Below are 8617 nucleotides of genomic sequence, written 5' to 3'. Positions count from 1 at the left end.
GAGGGCCGCATGCCAGCTTGCCTCATAGGACCAATGGGAAAGGGGGAGGTGTTGGGGACACATGCACTCAATCAGCAGGTAGGGAGGGAGGGAGGCAGAGAGGGAGAGAGTACACCCAAGTGAACTGAGGACCAAGGCTTTTATTGGGGTCCGAAACGTTACTCAAGTAGGTTTCCCACAGTAGTTCTGAATGGTGGGTTTAAAGCAAGTGGGTACAAATTCCAGGCAATAATGCTGTGACTGAGAGGGGGTCACTGTGACATATGAACACAGTCAATACGGGGCGTGAAGGTCTGTGGGGTGGAATCAGGTAGGTTGTGTCTAGCTATCCCACAGGGAGGAGGTCACCAAAAAGCAGTTGCACAAGGCAGTGGATTGATCACACTGAGAACTGGAAACTGCGTCAAGGGTGACTAAGCCTTGCTACTGGTGTGAGAAAGTCCAAGGATATAAAATATTTTGACATAAAATCAATATGCAGAATAGTTTGTTACAGCAATAAAGAGTCACAGAAAATTCATGGACAGAAGGTTATTATATTGTCTTTTCCAATCATATAATTATACCAATAAAGAGACAACTACACAGAGTTAGATGCTCCAATAAAATTGCAGTTAGAACAGAGGAAATATTTGGTTGTGTACTTGGGGTCTCTCCACTGCTCTCCATTGCCTTCCTTCTATACTACTCTATTTTTCTCTTTATTTTTCCCCAAATGGTGACTGTCTTCTAATCAGATGATAGTGCGGCCCGTTATGACCTCAAATAAATGACTAAAGTGTTTTGAAGGACAGGGTGTATGTGTGGTCTGATTTTCTCCACGCACTATAGCATCTAAGAAATTCTAATTTGAAGCCACTGCCTAACTTCTACTACAAATAAGAAGAGATTGAAAATGATATAACTCTACTAACAGATATAAATCACCCAGAAAGCTATTTCCCAAGATGTAACTAAATTCTCTCTGTTCTTTCCATTCAAATAAGAAATTAGGATAAATGCATGAGAAAAATAAAATTGGAAAAAAGACAGAAAGGGTCACCTTTATTCAAAGAAAGCCAAGCTTATTTTGGACATTATTTCTCTCTAGCAGAGTAGATTGTGTGTGTGTGTGTGTGTGTGTGCACGCGTGTGTTTTATTGTTCAATTATTATTAAAATATTAAAGAGTAAATCTGAGACTCAGACTTCATAAGTTTAAATGTGGGAGACTGAACACGTGTTTCTTTCCACTGATTTTCCAGCCCCTCTAAAATGATAGTGAACATGCCCAACATATGCATAAAACATATGACACATAAACTAGTTGAGACAATGACATCAGAGAAGTTATTTTTAGAAAGTGGAAAGTGGAGGGAGAAGTGGTAACATATTTGGAAACTAGAAGAAGCTGCACCCTACTCTATTTTGATGTACTCCCATCCTTCACAGTTTTTACTCTTGTAAATGCAGCAAATATCCTCAGTCTTTGGCCAGTGGGATACTCTTCCAGTTGTCTCTTGTGTACCTTAGAAATGATCTTAGCAGCTTTGAAGGCTTCTTTATTTTCTGATTTGTGAAGCTAGTTCAGGTTCATTTTATGTATTTTCTGTCGCTAACCTGAACTTGCTTCTTTCTTCAAGGCATCCTGGTTACGTTTCAGTAGGAAAGAACTATTTAGAGACCATAATCTGGGCACTCAGTGTGATCATTTCTACTGAGCTTCTTCACTTCACCCCAAAGTAACTATATCAATACTGGTAGCTTGATATGACCAGATTTCAGGTTCATTCTCCTTAAAGCCGTCTTGCTATTCGACTCTTCACTCATTCTTGGATGTTTTAGGCATTTCTCTTGGTTGAATAAAACGCTGTCAAGAATATATACCCATGCCCCACAGAGTTTTGAGTTCTGATAACTGAATGCTCTCAATGTTACGTTGTTTGTAAGCTCTAAAGATTCAGTGTCCTCATGTATGACACACGAGATGTTATGAACAGAATTTGGGAAAGAATTTAATATGATGCTGTCACTGTCTTACTGGATAAGGAAAGAGAGTGGGGAAAGATTATTTTTAGCTATCATGGTGTTAATGTTGATGACAGGACAAGAGAGTTTGTGGTTATTTGTATTCTTGCCGCAATCTTTATACTACTTCTTGATAAAAGTTTATATTTTCTTTAGTGTGTGTGTGTGTGTGTGTGTGTGTGTGTTTGTAAACTCGGAAGCCTAATTATGAACCAACAAGTGTACTATGACTTCCAACTATATTCCCAAAGGTATGATAAAAATATAGATATTTATAAGTGATAACACACAATGTCTTCTTGAAGACAGTTTTTTTTAACCTATTTCAGGAGATAAACATAATACCAATGCTAAAAGATTTTTAAAAAGAAAAATAGTAATAGAAAAATTAGTAAAATATTATAATATAGACACCATTCATATATGATTTTAGAGGAGAAATAAATTTTGACTGGAAATATATCCATTCATTTATATATTCATTCATATATTTATACATTTTCTTACAAAGATATTGAAGGTATTTATAGAAATGCATATAGTATAAATAGGAAAAGAATTGCAATGCCTACAATTGTCCAGTGAAAGAGAAATTCTGTAAAGAGAAATTTGGCAACCAGTATTAATAATTTTAGAAATATGCATAACTTATGAAGTGAGACTTTCACTTCCATTGATTTATATTAATAATACGAAGTTAAAGATTTGACAATTAAGATATTTGACACAATGCTGTTCATCATTAGTAATCTGTTTATCATTAAACACAGCATAAATGTTCAATTGTATGAGAATACTTCAATTAATTCATGATATATCCATATGATATATTATTATAATACCATCAAATACCATGTTTTCAAAGAATATCTAATACGTGAAAATACCCATATAATATTAATTTTCAAACACATAAGATAAAATTATATTTTAACACATTCCAAAGTTGTTTAAATAATCATAAACTCAAAATTCATTTAAAAAGGTAATGTAAATAGATCCAAATACTTGAAGTAATTATTTTTAGATGGTTATTTACAGGTAATTTTAAATTTGTTTTATATTATTTTTCTATTTTTTAATGATTTTTGTAAGGATTTCCCTTTGTAGGATTACTTGTGAAATAAAATTTTATTTTACCTTTAAAATGTAGTATATGCAAAAATTAAGATATATGTGATGGGAAAAAGGGAAAATAGGGACAGAAAAATTAGTTAATCCACGTCTCAAGTCAAAGTAGTAATTACAATGCTTTAAAGTATTTTATAACTGTCCAAATGGACCACAGATTAGAGTTCAAAGTTCCTGATAACCTGGTAAACATAGACACAAAAAACTATTATATGATTGGCAGTACAAATAAGTTAAAAGCAAACCAAATACTCAGAGGAAACACAATTGTCCCTCTTAATGGAGCTTAAGAGAACTTCTGTTGGTCTTTGCAAGAGAATACTGAGTTATATCTTCAAACAGAATGCACGGGAAGTCTTTGCTGAATAGGCAGGTTTACTTTTGAATATTTGCATAGGCTGAGAGGAAACCGGATAGACACATTCCAAACAGAGAAAACAACAGGAACAGAACTATAAAGTGATGAATGAGCTCAACATGTTTTAGGTCATTTAAGATGGGAAGGGTACAGGGTTTATATTGGAGGGCTGTTGATAAAGTGTGACACGCAGATGTCAAATACGAGGCTCTTGGGGAGAGAGATGAAGGTGGAGATAGAAAGAAAGGGATGGGGTCAGCGAGGAATGCCTGAAGATCTGCTGGGGAGGAGTATGCATCAGTTTTTCAAGAAATGTTGACCACACTTAGAAGGAGGAAAAACACTCAAACAAAAGTCAACTTTGTATATTTAGGAAAAAATCATTGTAAGAGCATAATAACGGCTACTATTTCTTCACCTTTAGTCAGTGCCGGCAGTTTTGATTAACAAGTCTTTAATCTTTACAATAATTTTTCAAGTAGGCATTTTTATTACCATTTTAAAGATAAAGGTATTAAATGGTAAAGTAAGTTGTTCAAGATTCTACGATAGGTAAATGGCAAAGGTAAGGTTTGATCCCTGTTCTGCCATTTCCAATGTTTATATTCATTTCCGTCAACACGGTATGGTGACTAAAAGTGTGAGCTCCGGATTCAGGTACGAGGTTAAGAAGTGGCTCATTAGCTGTTAGTATCTCTTGGTATTTCAATTTTCTCATCTTGTAAATGAGTATGACAATGTATCTCACAGATCAGTTTTGAGGAGTAAATGATTCCTTGCTCGTAACATACTAGAAACAGGGCCTGGCACATAGTATTTAGCCCTCATGATGCTTTTCTGTCTCTTCTCAGGTTGAGTCAAATATAATGAAAAATACAGGAAAATAATATTATAATTCATTCATCTGAAACAATTTTAATAATATTTTAAACTCTTATAATCCTAAAAGAAAAATGAAGTTCCTTAAACCTAGCACAGAGTGATTCATCAAAACTCAAGTGCCTAGACCATAAAATCTTCAGAAACCTTCTCAAAATTTTATCTTAACAATCAGATAAATGATTTAATAGGAGAGTCAGAAACACTGTTATTTCTAGAAGAGCAAGCGGTGTACTCAAACATATATGATTCTAATAACATATTTAATATTTGGAAATTATATTTACTTCTATTGAAATTCTCTTACTGATAAACTTCAGTATGTGCTTCATCTTTGTCATCAATAGAAATACTCTTAAAATATTGCAGTGATTATCATATTTCTTGCATACTGATTACAATGTGAATTGGCCATTTTCTGCTCTAAACATGTACTTTATAACATGGGCTAGCAGTTTTGAACATCATCTAAGTTTATAGTAAGACTTTTCTGCGAGGAGAATATTTTTTTTTACTTCATATAATTTGTACTTTTTTTTTTTAATGCTTATACATTATTATTTTTTGTTTTTGTTTTGTTTGGTTTTTCAGCTCATTATGGGGATACAAAAGTTCAGGCTATATACATTGCCCATGCCTCCCCATCCCCCCGAGTCTGAGCTTCAATTGTGTCCATTCCCGACACAGGGCACATCAATTTGCACTTTCTATCTAAAGAATATACTGTAGTTCACTCATACTTTTTCAGATTATCATTCAACCATTCAAGCATGAGTAATTCAAAGGGACTTTTAAAATAAAAATTTCCTATAATAATTTACATGAAAATTATTCATATTGCAAAAAGAAAAAAACAAACACAATTCTCATTCAGGACCCCACATGTTCTATTTAATTCAAGGAGTGGCGGGATAGAAGGGAGGCTTAAAACCCTCTCTACACTTCCTGGCCGGCCACTGTGGCTCACACCTATAATATGAGCATTTTGGGAGGCTGAAGTAGGAGGATCACTTGAGGCCAGGAATTTGAGACCAGCCTGGGCAGCATAGTCAGACCCTGTCTCTACAAAAAAAAAAAAAAAAATTAAACAAATAAAAATAATAGGGAGGCGGGAGCAGTGCAATCGGTGGCTCCCCGCGCCCGGACCGGGGCTGAACCGGGCGGGAACCGAGGTTGCAGCAGGTAGCAGGAAGGATGACTACGCTCACGCGACAGGATCCCAACTTTGGCCAGGTGGTGGCTGATGTGCTCTGAGAGTTCCTGGAGATGGCAGTGCACCTGAACTTCTATGTGCGCGAGGTCTACCCGGTGGGCATTTTCCAGAAGCGCAAGAAGTACAATGTGCTGGTCCAGATGTCCTGCCACCCGGAGCTGAATCGGTATATCCAGGACACACTGCACTGCGTCAAGCCGCTCCTGGAGAAGAATGATGTGGAGAAAGTAGTGGTGGTAATTTTGGATAAAGAGCACCGCCCAGTGGAGAAATTCGTCTTTGAGCTCACCCAGCCTCCGCTGCTATGGATCAGCTCAGACTCCTTGTTGTCTCACATGGAGCAGCTGCTCCAAGCCTTCATCCTGAAAATCAGTGTGTGCAACGCCGTCCTGGACCACAACCCCCTCCCCCCGCCCCCAGGCTGTACCTTCACAGTCCTGGTGCACACGAGAGAAGCTGCCACTCGCAACATGGAGAAGATCCAGGTCATCAAGGACTTCTCCTGGATCCTGGTGGATGAGCAGGACGTCCACATGCATGACCCCCGGCTGATACCCCTAAAAACCATGACGTCAGACATTTTAAAGATGCAGCTCTACGTGGAAGAGCGAGCTCATAAAAGCAGCTGAGGATGCACCTGCCACCGCACTGATGCTAGACCTGACTTTGGGGGGCCCCAGCCTAGGGCAGTGCTGCAGAGCCACCTTTATTCCAAGTGCTCTTATTGCCTCTATGTAAGGACCACCCTCCCTCCAGCCCAGGGCTGCTCAGGTCTAGTTGCCTTCGTGGAGGAAGCATCCCCCAGGGCCGTGAAGGATGCTGGGACCTTGATTCCTTTACCTCCTGGGGTTCAGCCGGCCAACACTGTCTGTCTCAAATACTGTGCTGTGAGTTGTTTCAATAAAGGGGCCCCAAGGGCTGGGCTGGGGGAAAAAAAAAAAAAAAACTCCACACTTCCTGATACATATTATGTTAAATTTTAATTTTTTGCTCTTCTGTGCTGGTAGAATGAAAGTAAGGACAAGAAACAAATACAAAAGGAATTCTGATACAACAGGCTGATTGCTTTGACGTAAGAAAAGAAAGTAACTGTCCGATAGAAATATAAGGAAACCTGTGATGTTTTCACGCTGCTACTATGAAAGATGTGACGGTTCAGTATTTAACCTTTCATCTTAAATTTCTGAGTGCCTAAAAACAAATTGGAACAAAAAGGCTAACAGTTGTATGTAAATCTGTGTAGAGTTAGAAGTATAAGAAAGAAAAGAAATGGGTAAAATCTGAGTTTTGTAATATACCTTTTAAATTTAGAAGTTTTAATGACTTTTACTTGCTTTACGTTTGGATTTCATGGATAACATTTCAAAAATAAATATGAATGTTATTCTAAATAAGAGAGCAGTAACACCAAGTAACACCATGATAAAACTTTTGAAAAGTAAATTAAAAGAAATAACCTTGAAAGCAGCAAGAGAAACCATACTTTACCTGTAAGGAAAAACCCAATTCAAATGACAATGTATTCTTCATCAGAAAACCACGGAGGCCAGAAAAAAAAAGTAGCACATTTTTTCAAATGCTAAAAGAAAAGAATTATCAGCTCTTAATTTTATATCTAACAAAAATATCCTTTAGAAATGAAGGGGAGATCCAGATAGTCTTAGTTGAAGGAAAACTAAGACAAATTTGTTGCCAATAGAACTACCTTAAAAAAAGGCAAAATATAGAAAGATTAGGTAGGTGTAGTGGCGCATGCCTGTAGTCCCAGCTACTCGGGAGGCTGAGGCAGGAGGATACCTTGAGCCCAGGAGTTTGAGGTTGCTGTGAGCTATGATCGCTGCACTCTAGCCCAGATGACAGAGTGGGACCCTATCAAAAATAAATAAATAAACAAACAGAAAGGGAATAATAAAAGAAAGCAGAAAGCATCTTGGAACATTAAGAAGGATAATGGACAGAGCTAATGTGAGTACATTTTTCTCCTCTCCTTGAGTTTTCTCATTTGTGCTTGACAGAGCAAAAAATATAACATTGTCGGCCGGGCGTGGTGGCTCACGCCTGTAATCCTAGCACTCTGGGAGGCCGAGGCGGGTGGATCGTTTGAGCTCAGGAGTTCGAGACCAGCCTGAGCAAGAGCGAGACCCTGTCTCTACTAAAAATAGAAAGAAATTATATGGACGACTAAAAATATATATAGAAAAAATGAGCCAGGCATGGTGGCACATGCCTGTAGTCCCAGCTACTTGGGAGGCTGAGGCAGAAGGATTGCTTGAGCCCAGGAGTTTGAGGTTGCTGTGAGCTAGGCTGACGCCATGGCACTCACTCTAGCCTGGGCAACAGAGCAAGACTCTGTCTCAAAAAAAAAAAAAAAAAAAAAATATAACATTGTCTGATGTGGGCATTAATGTATGTAGAGGAATATTTAAAATAATTACATTATAAGTAGTGGAAGAGTAGGGACTTAAAAGGAGGTGAAGTTTCTATGCTTCCTTTGAACTGGTAAAATGTTGACAACAGATCTCTGTTGTGATGGAATAGTTCTGAATCCTGATTGAAGCGTGGGGGTTAACAGATCTATATGTCTGTTAAAGTGACATAGAACTACAGTTGTCCCTCAGTATCCTGGGGAGATTAGTTCCAGGGCCCTCTCCACATATCAAAATCTGCTCACACTCAAGTCCTGTAATCAGCCCTGGGGAACCTGCGTATAAGAAAAGTCGGCTTTCCATATACTTTGGTTTCCCATGACACAAATACTATATTTTTGATCCAGTTTAGGTTGGAAAAAACCCATGTATAAGTGGACCTGCACAATTCTAACCTGTGTGATTCAAGGGTCAATTGTATATTTACACATTGCACCAATATCAATTCCTGGTTTTGATTGACTATAGTTATACAAGATGCACTGGAGAAATTCAGTGGAAGGTGTATGGAAACTCTAGGTACTACCTTGCAACTTCTGGTAAATCTACATTTATTTCAAAATAAAAAACTAAAACACAAACATTCACATAAATATACATACTT

At 37.6% G+C, this 8617-nt stretch overlaps 1 pseudogene; it reads left to right on the top strand.

The window, feature by feature from the left end:
* Nucleotides 1-5562: 5562 nt before the first annotated feature.
* On the top strand, nucleotides 5563-6239 carry LOC138398948 (mitotic spindle assembly checkpoint protein MAD2B pseudogene; annotated as a pseudogene).
* The last annotated feature ends 2378 nt before the right edge of the window (nucleotides 6240-8617 follow it).

The sequence above is a fragment of the Eulemur rufifrons genome, chromosome 18 (assembly GCF_041146395.1).
Source record: "Eulemur rufifrons isolate Redbay chromosome 18, OSU_ERuf_1, whole genome shotgun sequence".
NCBI classification, from domain to species: Eukaryota; Metazoa; Chordata; class Mammalia; order Primates; family Lemuridae; genus Eulemur; species Eulemur rufifrons.
The sequence above is the reverse complement of the archived record's forward strand: the minus strand, read 5'-3'. Positions and strand labels throughout refer to the sequence as shown.